Source organism: Dicentrarchus labrax, unplaced genomic scaffold (genome assembly GCF_905237075.1).
Source record: "Dicentrarchus labrax unplaced genomic scaffold, dlabrax2021, whole genome shotgun sequence".
NCBI lineage: Eukaryota > Metazoa > Chordata > Actinopteri > Moronidae > Dicentrarchus > Dicentrarchus labrax.
In genome coordinates this window covers 22,921,594-22,937,081 of record NW_026136722.1, presented here as the reverse complement: position 1 = coordinate 22,937,081, position 15,488 = coordinate 22,921,594, and the positions used below count along the sequence as shown (strand labels likewise).

General features: G+C 41.4%; 1 protein-coding gene across 6 annotated transcripts in view; it reads right to left on the bottom strand.

The window, feature by feature from the left end:
• The window catches only part of nfixb (nuclear factor I/Xb), a 148,879-nt gene that overhangs the window by 111,036 nt on the left and 22,355 nt on the right, over positions 1–15,488 (bottom strand). The window lies entirely within an intron of this gene.

Here is a 15,488-nt window from a genome sequence, read left to right as displayed (position 1 = left end):
CAGCGTAAAAATCTCTACATACGTGCATGTGAAATGAAGGCAAATAAAATGCAATTAAAATCAGAGAGCAATTAGAAGAATCTGTTTCGTTTTTATTCGGCCAACCTTGTCTGACTTTCCAAGAAATGATGGATGTAGACATGAGCTTTGCTCCAAAGTCCAAATCCACAAGCCAAATAATCAAAAACTCTGGCACAGTTAAATGCATTATTTATTTTGTTATGATAAACCCTTGATTTGAATGTTTGGTTTTCCAACCAACATTTAAATTATTTCAACCCCCCAAATATGAAATTTCTGAACCGCTCTAAATATGTTTAACTCAAGAAAAGCTCAACAAACTCAGGCAGATATAAAAGTTCCTATTTTTGACCCATAATGTCCTGTTCCGTCCTGCGGTACCTGACCTCGCAGAGCCTACGCTGCATCTCATTAGACCAATTAAAACTGTTGTCTGTGTAACCCGGGGGCCTCCTGGCCGCCTGGCCCTTCATTAGCGCAGCTCTGTGCTGGTGGGGCCTCGGCTCTGTCCTCTCCTGCCCAGCTGAGTGTCCCTGACCCTGGACGGAGCCTGATGCCGTCTCCCTCTGACCCCGGCTCAGACCGCTGACATAGAGCCAGCGCAGGGAGGGAGGTGGCGGAGGAGACAGGGACAAAGATACAAAGAGGTTCAATCATTTGCTGCAGTAGGTCATTAAAAAAAAAAAACTTTTTTCATATTTACTGAAACTTTCACTATATCCTGACAGTAGAACATGAGACAGATAATCTGTAAAAAATTGGTTCCTCTGGCTCGTTGTAGTGCTCCTAATGGCATTTGTAAGAATCCACCGGGCCTCGACGAAAAAACAACCAATCAGAGCTGAGAAAGATATAAAGACACTTTGTGTTGGAAGCTTGAGAAAAGATAGATAGTTGATTGTTGAGTCTCAATCCCAGGGCCCCAAAGCATTTGTATTTGATGACCTGGGGATAAGACTCAACAATCAACTATTTCAGCTCTGATTGGTTGTTTTCAATCAGGCCTGGTGGATTCTTACAAATACCATTAGGAGCACTAAGAAGAGCCAGAGGAACTTGACTTTTTCACAGATTAGCTGTCTCATGTTCTACTGTCGGGATATAGTGAAAGTTTCAGCAAATATGACAAAAAGTTATTTTTGAAAAAATTACCTACTGCAGCTTTAAGATGCTAGGTTGGTGGAGGAGTCATGTGACATTTAATCAGTAAAATCTTAAAAACAGAACATTTGAATTAATCCGGACGTGGATATTTTATTCAAATCTGGTTTCATATAATCTTAAAACTCAATGTAAGGTTCTATTGTTACTATTGGTTTATGAAACCTGACGAAATTGCCTTTTACAAGATTTATATGTCACAAGATGGCAGGTGTCCCCCCCGGTTTTCATCAAAAACCGTTTCCTGATGCGATAGGAAGCAGGTCTTCTTTAGCTTGCTGTGGTTTCGTCCTGTAATCAGAACAGGCTACAGTGCCTGCTGCATGACCCTCTATTGTTATCACACACAGTAATCATTCCTGTTAATCATTAGCAGAGTGGGGGGACAAGGAATTAAAATTTAAAAACAGGGGGGAAAAGTCCCTCAGAACTCCACACACTCAAGTAAGTGATGCATAAAGATCCACGGAGCTCAGCGCCTCGTGTCGGTTGCACTTCTCCCGAGTTTACAAACCAGCACGTTACTATGTGTGAAAAATCTGCAAGCAATTTGCGGTGGCTGCGTGCTAACGTGCCCGGGGTGGGCCGTGTGTGTGTGGGGTGGGGGGTGGACGGGGGACCAGCCGAGGAAGAGGCACGCACGGCACATTCCAGTCCCACAAAGGGGCTCCACTGCCTGGCTGCACTGCAAAACCAACTGGCCCCTTCCCCACCTCTGGCTCTGGAGCTCCTGGTTGCCCTCCCCGCAACCACTACCGAACTCCAGCTACACTTTTATGACACAGGGGCCTGGCTCCAGTAGATACTGCTCCATCTCACAAATCAAAACTACTTAACACAGACATGAATTCACATGAAAATCACTAAGGGGTTGTGTGCTGAAAAATAAAATAAAAGACACATTATGCTCTAAAAGCAATGAGATCAAGGTGAAGCAGATAACTTGAGGCAATTTTGTTTTTTATTCTCTTTTTTGTAAGACAATATGTGCTCCCGCTTGTGTACGTCTAATACACGTTGAGACGTGCAGATCCTCTTGGATGAAGATGACAGTATTGATGAGCGGGTGAGGGAGGAGTGGAGGCACACACTGACGTACTATGCTGAAAGCAGGGGTGCTGAAGGAGCTGCAGCACCCTCTAAAATCTGACACAATGAAACCCAATTCATTAAAATATTTAAACTCATAATTACTTTTTTTTACATGTGCACACTGTTTTTTATGGCAGAAAAGGGGTTTTGTCAAATTTTGTAATCTGCTAAACAGTTCTTAAACTTGTGCAAAATGTTGTTGATAACTATTAGATAGACTATAAATTATCCTTGCTATAAATTAATGCATTTAGCATTTAGTATCACGTCATTATGTAGCCTCTCTCAGCATGCCCAACTTTGATTGACCTCCAGTATTCCACCCAAACTTAACGCCGGTATCATGCTGTTTATTGACACGGATCATGGTCCTGCTGATGTCACGCTTGTGCATCTCTGGACTCACCTCCATGCTTCACAACACACTTTTTTTCCCCCTTGCACACATTGATGCACAAAAACCTCCGAGCCGCCTGCCGCTGCCTAGAAAGAATGTGCTGTTGGATGAAGGAACCGCCCTGTGTCTCACTAACGTGTGTGTGTGTACGCACGTGAGCGATTGGCCATGCCTGGGCAGGCCGACTCAGCACCACAACAGCCATGACTGAGTGTTTTCTCACTGTGCCAGCCAACAGACTACTGCTGCTCACACTGCTGCCAGTGCAGACTGAGTAACGGTGATACTACCGACTGGACCGAGGCCGCATCCTTCTTTTTGTTGCCGTATCTCTTTAGGTTTAAATAGAGTAATTTAAACTTGTACGTCGAACAGAACACAGCAGCCAATGCCCCGCATTTCATCAACCAAGATCCAAATAATAGTCCTGCCAAAGTGGCTGGTAGAGGAGACAAACTTACAAAACCACAGCCAGCTTTTAGCAGCATTTGGCTGGTGGAGGGTGTTAATTTTCTACCCTGGTAAAAACCAGCTCTGTAATCGGTAAACACAGAGTACCCGGCCTGCAACAAAGAAATGCATTTAGCAAATGAATTCTCTTTGATCCTACATTCCTATTTTGGTTTGATGGAAGGTGATGCATTTTTGATGAACATGTCAGAAACATTTTATTATCATAGAAGTGAGATATCATATCATTATAAGAGTATATACACAGCCAGTGTCTGGTGGCCCTCACTACATACCGTATTATCTTTGATCTACTCTGGTTGACATGCATCACAGAGAATTACGAGCACATTGATTTATCAATAGGCTCAAAGCAAAGGGATGTTACACCATAACCCTTCTTATGAAAAGATCCCTTGGAATTAGACATTTCAACACAGCCTGAAATGAAAAGGCTCTCCAGGTTCATGTGTTAACTTGCCGCTTAACAAAGCTGTAGGGCTTTACTCGTCTTTTCAAAGAGATGAGTGTGAAATGCCAAAGACAGCCTTTCACACACTGCTGGGAGAAGAAAGTGAGCTGAAACAACACGATTGTGTTTTCAAACCCGAGACGTACGGTGCGCTCGAGCAGAACGCTGCCGTTTTTTGCCCGTTTGAAGGTAAACCTGACTGGAGGAGGTTTAAAACGTCCTCCCAGCTCTGTGAAAGCTACACCGCCATTAATACACAATTTTACTCAAGTTTGGAAAACGCATGCTTGCTGCTGTAAGGTTTGTGTTTTGTGTAGGTAGTAGTACCCAGGTGCATGGTTCACACTGATTTACGAGTACAAGCACAATATTAGCACTTAGCCTTACGTTGGTGTTAGAACACATTAGAATAAATTATCTAAAAGTGATGCACTTTCTGACCTGAATCTATTTTCTAATTAGTGCTGAAACCACTGGTATAATTTTCTTTATTTTGCGTTAAAGTTTGAAAAATCTGATATATATTCTGTATTATCCTTGTCCAGCTTTTCATTAAAGCTATATGACTGTTACTGTGAGTTAAATAATCTAACCCAACCACAGTTGCACTACATTTCAGATCAATATATATTATACTTTTTACTCTACTACATTTATTTGACAGCTCTATTACTAGTTATTTTGAAGGTAATAAATACAAAGCATTTAAGATTAGAAGGGGGCCCTTACAAAAAGTCTAGTTGGTGCTTTTTAACATCTTCCAGAGGTCTATGAGTTTTTAGCAGCTCCACAATAGAGATTTCTCCTCTGAAATCTCAGCTGGTTCATTTAAATGACTGCTAGACTCCAAACAAGGTCAAACTATTTCACAAAAGAACAAAGATCAGATAAATGTCCAAAAATATGTATACCAATTTGTTTATCCATTTTTTTTCTTCTTTCCAACCACATTGTTCATCTCACAACCCCTCAGGATTAACAATCTAATTAATGTCATACAGAATAATGTATCATTGTCATAGGGAATGTTCTTCAGAATGAGTACTTTTGCTGATAAATACTTTCTTATCTTTAAAGCTGCAGTAGGTAACTTTTATAGAAAAATAACTTTATGTCATATTTACTGAAAGAAAACAACTAATCAGAGCCAAGAAAGATATATAGACGCTTTTGGATAGTTGATCGTTGAGTCTCATTTCCAGGGTCCCTAAGCATCTGTATCATCTGTGTCAACTTTCATTCTTGGCTCTGATTGGTTGTTTTTGTTTGGGCCAGGTAGATTCTTGCAAATGCCATTACGAGCACTAAGAGGAGCAGAGCAACCTGTTTTTTTCACAGATTATCTTTCTTGTGCATTTCTGTCAGGATACAGTGGGAGTTTCAGAATATATGACAAAGTTCTGTTTCTAAAATTGACCTACTGCAGTTTTAATTCATTACCATTTTGAATGCAGGGATTTTACTTGTAATGGATATTATTAAAATATTGTATTGGTACTTAGGAGTAAAGGATCTGACTACTTTTTCTACCACAAAATGCCATGTTTTTATGGCTGCAGACTTCCATCAAATGGAAATACTCTACATGTCTTGTACATCGCTTGTACAAAAAAAATCCGCCCGACATATTTGAAAACAATGTCTGGCTGCACATCAGGGATGGATACCTTCTGATTGTTGGACTACAAAATTAGGGTCCAAGTTATAATTAAAAACTGTTCAGTGTGAGAGAAAGCTAACAGTAACAGGGCCCTAAATTAAAAGAGTTATCAAGGTTTGTGGTCACAGTGAGTTTGCAGACATCACACTCTTAGTGGTCATAACGACCACGGGTGGCCAGCGATGTGGAGAGACTATATATGCAGTGCTTATGAACGCAGGGCCAGAAATAGCAGGCCCACGCTAAATAATCTTCCCTTTGACTCCTTACTACCATGACATCGCCACAACCACAGCCGGCACGAGGGTAACAGCAGTGTTGTGGCTCTGAGAAACAGAGGCTTAGAGCCACACGCATAGACAGTTGCAGTTGTCTTCAGGCCTGTGTTTGCCTGAGCAAACTGTAAATTGTCATGGCTAAATCAATGCCGGCATTATAGCTGGATGCTTGGGGCTAAAGGGTGGATGCAGACTCGATAAAACACACAGGTCAGAAACTTTACCCCCAAAACTCGCCTGATGTGCTGATTGCGCACAGGATAAACTCTGAGACATATGTGCGGCGACAATCATAGACCAGGCCAAGACAGAAAAACTCCCTCCTGCATAAAGGCTCCAGGAAAGTAAAGCCCACTGCTAATGCAGTGTTGAACGCTTTGCAATCAGACAAATAAAGGGGCAATCTAGCACACAATCAAACTAGAGATTTAGCCTGCTCTCCTGCCAACAGCTAGGGACCTCCTCTTTCTGAACAAGGGATGCACTATTGACTATACCCCCCTCTCTCTTTCTGTCTCTCTCTCCAGTCTTCCCTCTCTGCCAGTCTGAAAGGCGTGATGCCAACCTTTTCCACCATTGGGCATGCTGCCCTGCCCTTTATGCAAATGCTTTGCCGCAATCCCTAACTCACAACCCCCACTGTCTCACCCTCCACGTCTGTGCACCCCCCACCCCCTTATGTTCCTCCTGTCTATATATTTTTTTTATCTTTATACGTTTACATTTAAATTAGCCAAGTAACTGAGCTTAACCATAAGTTATTAATTAAACCCCGATGATTGGAGGTCCTGCCTGTATGGATTCTTGAATGAAGCGAGAAGCTTGGCGAGCAGCCTGTAGGCTCGTACTGTTCGGTGCCCTCCGTGGGGCAAAAAAGAGCACCAACCAGGGGCGAAAATATTTGACAGAGGTGTGGTTGTATGTGTCTGTACGAGCCCTGATAAAGAAGGACATCTCCTGGCAAAAGAATAGAATAAAGACAAAGAACGGAGGGGGGAGGGAGAGCAGGGACGTAAGAATAAAAGAATAGAGGGAATTTCCTGCATTTTTATTTTGTTTTTTTTATTGGATTTTTATTTTGTTTGCATTTCCTGGCTGCTATGACGACCCAATTTCCCTTCGGGGATTAATAAAGTCTATCTATCTATCTATCTATCTATCTATCTATCTATCTATCTATAGTCTTTAAAACATCCTCAGAATTTTGTTTAAGTGATGGCTGCACCATAGCAAAGCAAAGGGGTCCCTGTGATGTGAGGTTTCTGCAGACAAAAGCACAAAGTGGGGTCCAAATTCAAATAAAGAACACAAGGAAGCCATTTTTAGCCTAATCTAAAGCATAATGAGGGGTTAATAAACTTCCTGCTAGCTTAAAGCTGCAGTAGTTAATATTTATAAAAATCAACCAGGGCTAAACGAAAATAACCAATCAGAGCCAAGAAAGACAGTTGATTGTTGAGTCTCATTTCCAGACCATCAAATACAGATGCTGGGAATGAAACCCAACAATCAACTCTTCTTTCTCTACTCTGATTGGTTGCTTTCATTCAGGCCCAGTGGATTCTCACAAACACCATTAGGAGCTCTAGGAGGAGCCAGAGGAACCTGATATTTTCACTAATTATCTGTCTCATGTACTACTAATGAGAAGGAAGGGGTTAATAATGTGACTGAAGAGAAAATCAATCATGGCTGTCACTGTCAGGCAGGTTTCACAAGTTGGCACAGGGGCTTAATAAACAGGAGAGGTTAATAAATCAGCAGTAAATAGAGATCAGAACAGGAGTCTGAGAAGACCTAAAGAGTTAACAAAGAAGGAGAATTTGAGAGCTTAAAAACATACAGAAAATGAACATCCATAAACTGTGAACAAAGAATATGGAGGCCAATGAACGGGTACAAAAAGGGAGCGTGAGGACAGTGACAGGGTTAACAAAGTGGGCCGCAGGCTGAAGGAAGAGCCCCGCTAATGCTGTTAAAGCACAGCTTCCGCTTCTGCCGTAGGGCGAGTGTCGAGTCGCACAAACAGGGCACGCGGTCCACACAAGCTGGACAGATTCGAGCCCACACACACCACAGGAAAGGAGCTCGGCCTAAGAAAAACACTGCGCGACCAGACACACACACACACACACATACATAAACACTACTGTCTCCTTATATGCCCCGAGTACACCAGAACATGTGGTGTGTTGCACTTCCACTTCCAAGTGTGGAACAACAGTCAGTCCAACCATCTGAAAAGTCATATAGAAAATTCAAATAAACGCTGCTTAGGAATATATTTTTTCACTTTGCGTGAACAGATCTCCCTCGCATCTTGATCTCAGTGGCAACAAATGGAATTTTCTTTTTCCAGATAAACAAACAAAGACGTCTAAACCCTAACAGTCTAGACCAACAGCGTAGCACCGCAACAATCTCCAAATATAAACTTCGAGCTTTATTTCCCAAGCCTCCACACAATGGCTGCTCTAATCTTCCTGAGAGTGGATAGACAAATAAACAAACCCAAACAGGTTGGTTAAGGGAGAATTAAGACTTTAACACCCTGTGCTCTTTTCGGTGAATGCCACTACACACACACACACACACACACACACACACACACACACACACACACACACACACCTCTTTTCCCTCTTCCTATGCGGACTTCCTTGTCTGAAGTTACAGTAATAAAGTTTTCATAACCCTATGTGGTGCCAGTAAGTGACAGCGGGCCGGGTGGTGATGAGAGATGGGAAGTTAGGGAGAGTGAGAAAGGCAAAACAAAAGGATAGGCTTGCAGCTATAAAGGTATACACACAGTTGTCTGTGGTTAGTTTTTTAAGTCACTTCCTACAAATGACTCTGATTTCACTGATGAATGCACAATCAACAGAAATAAAACAGTTTGCTTCAACTGTATCTATTTTTACACATAATTAGATAATAAGATGAAGCGCAGAGCCCAAGTTGTATCTTGGTACTAGCTTGTACACTCTGAAAAATCACTGGGTAGTTAAGTTAACTCATTATTGTGTTATATATAAATTTACCTTAGAACTGTCAAAGATTTGTTGTTGTTTGTAGAAAGCAATGTTGATATGGCAAAACTGTAACTGTAAGTTTAAAAAGAGTGAGAATAGATAGTAGATATAACCCAACAGTAAGATAAAAAACCCTAACACTGAACAGTCTGCTTTTCTATTGATGGGTACAGGTACCCCAGTGTTGATATACTGACCCCAGTAGGGTCCATCTTTACCCATTGTGTGTGGTTTTTGTTTCTATTTACACTACTGTTCGGTTACTTACCCAAAACAAATTATTTTGACCAAATGTTAAGATGTTCCTTTATTGATTATTGAGAAATTTAAGACACAACAAGCTCAAATTGTACCTTAAAATGTAATGTTAGTTGTACCCAGTAACCATGGGTAGGAGGAAAGGAAGTATTGTACTCACAAGAAAAATTTGGGTCAAATTTAGTACTCTACTTTGAATGTGAACATAATTTCTGTACAACTAACAATACATTTTAAGGTACAATTTGAGTATGTTGTTTTTTTTGTTAAGTAACCGAACAGTAATAAAACAAAAACCACAAACAATGGGTAAAAATTAACTCTACTGGGGTCAGTATATCAACACTGGGGTACCTGTACCCATCAGTAGAAAGCACCAGAGACACTAGGCTGTTAAGGGTTTTTTATCTTACTGTTGTGTTATGTCTACTATCTACTCTCACTCTTTTTAAACGTACATGTCATTATTTTTCACTGGTTGTTAATAATAAATAATGTTTATCCTTTATATAATTTTGAATGTTATATGAACATCGCTTTGTGACAGTTTTAAGAAAAATCTTGAGCTTGTTGTGTGTAACACTCGGTCAGAATCTCGGCACTGGGTAAAGTATTGCATGGGTGCTATAGGCATATTGACCCAAACTGGGTGGATTTTTAAGTATAAATATATATCAGTAGACTGTTTATAACACTAAACTCATGCCAAAATGACATTACCCACCTTTAGATGCAATCATGTCCTCGGCATCAATAAATTTATGGCAATAATAAAACGCTACGACGACAAGAAAAACAGATATAAAGAGAAATATCAGGATATATTAGAGCATAATTAGCGTCTATCAGACCGAACCCAATCACAGTGAAAAATAGAAAGTGCGTGTGTGCGTGTGGGTGTGTGTCAGTGCATGTGTGGTGGAAGGAGGGGGGGGGAATGAATGAGGCCTTTTCTTACAGCAGAACCCAGATCAGAGCTCCTAACTATGGGATTTGGTGCTGTTGCCTTTCTCCCCCGGGAGGGAGTAATTAGGTTAGGGAGGACAACTGCCGCATTGTTTTAACAGAGGAGGGATTGTGCAGGCCAAAGTCCCACCAGCAACATGCTTCCCTCACAACAAAAATGCCAAACGGATTCTGCGGCGCTCGGACACACATCCACGCACAGAGACAGAAAAACTTTTTTTGGAGTTTCCTCTATTAAGTTTTGCACAGAGAGAAAAACCCAGCATTTTATGCAGGATACTGTGTGTATCCTATGAAATGTCAAATGTAGTCCAGTAGTGTCAGATATCCTCTTCTGTTGTTGCAGTTGTGGGATTCTGGCTCTTTGTGGGACTCGGCTCCCTTTAGTGTAACTGCGTCTACTCTCTCCTGTATCCAGAGGCTTGGCAACACACACCGCTCCTAACTAGTATAATATGGTTATGATGCATTTGCATTCCTTCCAATCCCCTAGGAAATACAATACGCCTATATCGTCTGTTTTAATCACGGTCTGCTTCCAAGGAAAGTAAAAGGAGAATACAAACAGCCACAGCTATAAAGAGGCTTTCTCAAATATACTTCAAGTTCATTTAAATACATCCTCTGCTGATTGATAGAGAGTAAATCAAACAAATCAAGCTGCTAGAAAAAATAAAAGGACACAGAGTGCTCCCCAGTCTACTGTATTTACAATACACACACTATGGCCTCTTTCATTCCCGTACATTTCCCTCTCTTCTTTCCCGTCCCTTTCTTTTTCTTTCCATAATCTTTCTGTCTTTCTGAGCCGAAAGAGAAAAATTATTCTGCTGTTGTTTCTCAGCTCTACGCCATTCTCAAGGCCTTCAGCTCCTCCAAGTATTAAAAAAAAAAGAAAAAGCATAATATGCACCTCTGCATACCCGCCCACACCATCCCTATTCACCTTCATCATAAATCACAGGCTGGCTGCAATATAGAGTCAATTTGTGGTCCCCATATGAGTCCTAACTCTAGTTTGGAAATACTTCTATTCAGGTGTGCAGATGGAGAGAAAAAACAAGGCGGGGGTGTGAAAAAAAAATAACACAGCGGATAGAATAAATGTGTGTGAATTGATACTCTAACAGGTCCGTGAGGCCTACAAGAGTCTTTTCTCATCCGCAGCCTGCCACAGGTGGCGGACATGATTGCGCTTTATTCCAGATGATGACCATAATGAGCCCCAGTTTGAGTTTCATGAGATTTTTCTCACGAGGAGACTGACAGCGGCTCGACACGTCAGACAGCCGAGGTCCCTCCACGTCCCGCTTCAACAGAGGAAAGAGCAGCAGCGGTTTCTCCTCATGGTTGCATGCAATCACATCACAACAAGGGCTCCTAGATGTCTTAATAACAGGACAGTAACTTTCACAAAGAGTGTCTGAGGAGCAGAGATTGTCTCACTCCATGAACTTGCAGGGTAAAGCTAAATCTGGCCCATCTGCGTTTTATATTTTAGCAGTGACATGAAATCCTCATCCTGCACTGAATTTTCCAGTCCAATATACAACTTTCCCTGTAACGCACACTAATCCTGCAGCTATTTCTCTGAGCCTAAACAGAGCAGAAAGTTTATATTTGAATTCCCTCGCAGAGTACGGTGCAGCTGTAGTTGGGGTAGTAGTTACTGGCTGGCTGGGCCAAAAGGAGAAGCCACAGAGTTGTGTTTGAGTCTAACCCTGCTTGGCCTCGGCCTCATCTACTCTACTCTACTCTACCCTGATCCTTGCTTTTTATTTCAACAAGGCTCTATTTGACTCTACTGTACTCAGTGTAGGGGTGGGGGTGGCGGGGTCTCAAACAGCCCCGGGCCTGCTGCAGCACCAGCCAGCAAACACAAGTCACAAAAAGCATAGAGCACGCACTCATACCCAACGCATACACAGACACTTCCACACAAACAGAGTCAGTTAATAACACACAAACTACCCGCCCTCCAGCTCTATTTGCTCACAGCTGCCAGGCCTCCTCAGAGTTCATCTGAGGTAAAGATATGTTATATTATGCAACCGAGTATAGATTTTCCACCCTTGGCTCCACGCCAACTTCCTGTTCCAAAGAGCAAGATCTAGCGCTTTGTTCCGTAGGGTGACAGCTATTCCTTGCCGGACGGGGTGGCCGAATTAGATAAACAGGCAGAAACGGAGAGGAAAGGTATGAAGAAATGAAAGGGAACACTAGTAAGTCAGAAAGCAAGCGAGTAAAGACAAGGAATAGAAAAAAGGAAGAGAGTGAAGCAGGCAGCGTCCTAAGATATTGTTTCTTTGTCTATAACTTTAAATCCTCCTTTCCCCTCTACTCTGTCTTTTTCCCCAGCTCTTGAAATCAGGTCACAACTGTTTTCATTACTGTTTGACTTGCGGGTTCATAAGCCTCCAAGCGTCAACGTTCCTCCACCCACCCCCAAGACAGGAAAAGATTTTCCCTCCAACATTAACCCCATAAATGCCTATTAAGCCCAATCACAAGCTTTAAGCCATGTTCCCAGCAAATGGGAATAAAGACAGATCTCAAATGTTGATGCTCAGTTTAAATCATGATTATAAACATAATCTTATCTGCTAAATAGCCAATGTGGATAACACTCCTGCATGGTCACTGTTTTCATCTCCTGTGCTGGATATCCAGGGCCCTACTTGGAACAGTTTTGCCTCTGCTACAGCATGAGGTAATGTAGCGTGATGATGAAAGAAAGCCTCAGGAAATTTGAGGTACAATCAACGAGCCAATCAATGCCTCTTTATCCTCCCTCTACTTAGAGGAAAGCCAAAGAAGCGGTGAAAAGATAATGAATGCTATAACATCATCGAGTGCCGTCACTGCGTGATGTCATCCCTTGACAAATGAAAAATCCCCGACAACACCGTCACTTCCCAATTAACTGCAGCCTAATGAAGCTTTGTCCTTATTTCCATGATTGTAATTGCCTCTACAGGCTTCACCAGGTGTGGACAGATGTTTGTTTTGCCTGGTAATAAATGGATTGGTGGAGGTTTGGATGGATGGATGGATGGATAGACGGATGGATGGAGGGCACACGGGGGGGCCATAGATTGCTGTATGTGTGTTTTGCTGGTTTCCTATATCAGTGATTCCGAGCCGGGGTACTCATGCCCCAGGGGGTACTTGGGTATGTATAAAAGATTGGACTAGATTAACAAAAAATTGCAACTCACTCTCTTTACCCTGCCCTTCTGAGCGCAAGGGAGAAACTACAGTGGCCATGAAATGTTTGAAAAACGTATCAACAGAAAAAAATAAAAAACATTATCAACAGTTGACATAGCTAAATGTAATGGTTAGATGGCTGAAACAGTTAGCTAAAAGCAAAAAAACTGTTGAAATATTTAGCTAAAAGTAATATTAAATGGTTGAAATAGTACATTAAAAAGTAATGCATCAACAGTTTAAAGAGATAGCTAAAAGTAACAGATATAAAGTTCAAATATAATAGTTAAACGTAATGGTTAAATGGTTGAAACATTCAGTTTCTGCTATTCCAAGTGGTAGTGCAAACTTGCCCAAACTGACCTAAACAATGACAGTTCAATTGTATGAACATAAATATTCTAAACATATTTACTTTTATAAAAAGTCATCCAACTTAAAATCAGTACAAATAAACACGTTTGAAGGGGTTACATTAGACAAAAAAGGTTGGGAACCAGAGTCCTATATGACACACACAGTGTCTACTACTGTAACGCAGTCGTACTGAGTGTGATTTTTTTCTTTTGAAAGAATGCACACCTGTGCCTCGTGTGATTAAGTATGTGCAGGTGCGTTATGCATGAGGCACTCACAAAAATATAGCTTGTATCCAAAGTTAGGCTTGAATTCAAACAGACAGACACACAGTATACTCCACATGTAGAGAGGGTTGGTTTCTGAATGGGCAGACCTATTGTGGCTACAGCTCCTGTCTTATTCACAAGATGGTAATATGTATGCCATGTTTGTGTGAATGCCTGCATCTGCCATTTATTTATTTATTTTTCTGGCTAGTGAGTGCCTGTGTGAGTGAGTGACTGAGATGGAAAGTCAGCCTGGGGAAGCTTGTGAAGAGAGGGCTGCAGTCAAACACATGCAGAGAGAGTGAAACGGTGCTCAGATTTCATCCAGATTAATCTGGAAGCTTTGCAATGAGGGGTCTACTGTATATATTTAGCCGGTGCAGTGAGATGTAGGTCAGACAGGCAGGCAGGACAGGCCAAACAACATGCACCAGATTGCCCACACCGAAGTGACCTTGAGTGGGCTGTCAATGATCCGCAACAATAACTCTCCATCTATTCCTGTTGACCTGTGACAGACTGATACAATGGCTTTGCACGTGCCTTGTTTTGTTCCAGCCCTTATGTTACAAAAGATCTTGGAAAAGTAAATATCATACAGCTTGTCTTTACGGAAAACGTTACTTGTTGATTAAAATGGAAGAACAGAGAATGAATTATTGTCAACGTTCGCGCCGTGTGTTGATACTGGCATTAGTTCAAATTTATTCAATGCAAGAACAAAGCACACTCAGACTCATTTCTCAGTCGGTCGTCTGTAGCACTAGACGCGGAACAAAATTAACTAAACACTGCGAAATGTACAACAATTACTCACTTTACAATTCGCAATGTGACTTTATGACCGAAATCCTTTATAGCAATGACAGTTTGCTGCTACCAGCCTCACACTATAGCTCTGGTGCAAATAAATAATTGATTCTCATGTTAATGTTGCAATCATAAATTATCAGATTGACACAGCAGAGCTTCTTCTCCTGATCCACGTTTGTGGTGTAGTTGTCAAAGATATGTTTAACTTATTGTCACTTCTGGATGTCTGATGTTCACCTGCTGCTTCTCTGTGCTCACCTTGAACCACAGCTTAAAGGAGGTGTGTAGAATTTAGTTGCACATTGCCACCAACTAAATACTGCTGCCTGGCAAGCCTGTAGGAGAAACTACAGTCACTGCATTAACCTGAAAATGCCTTATATAGAGCCAATGTTTGGTTTGTCCGTTCTGGGCTACTGTAGAAACATGGTGGTTCAACATGGCAGACCCCATAGAAGAGGACCTGCTGTAGATTGAAATGGCTCATTCTAAGGTCATGAAAACAAAATGATCATTATTTTTTGGGTGATTATACCCTAATGAAAACATACCTATGAATATTATATTCCATTTCTGACAATAGATCCTCCTCAATGTTACACACTGGACCTTTAAATTGTCTAAATAGATTGCTAAAAGTATTAACAACTGTCAAAGGTAAAGGTAATGGTTAAATAGTTGAAATACTTAGCTAAAGGTAATGAATAAACTGTTGAAATTGTTAGCTAAAAGTTATGGTTATATGTACAAGCAGGATTTTGTGACATCACAGCGAACTCAGGAGCCAATCACGGTCCAATGTGCAACTCGAGGAAGGAGGAGTAGGTAATTGAACTTTTTGTGGATAAAACCACGTCAGCAATTTTCCAGGGGGTCCTTTAAATGATTACAACAGACTCATCAGTCCGAAATAATACAGTATTACTAATAACTAATAATGCAGTTCAAAGGCTTTGCCACTGAAGCCCAATGTAAGCCAAGTGTGACAAAAATGGTGCCTGATATTTGACATACTGCAAGATCTATTCAAAACAAACTGAAGCCCAGGAGGA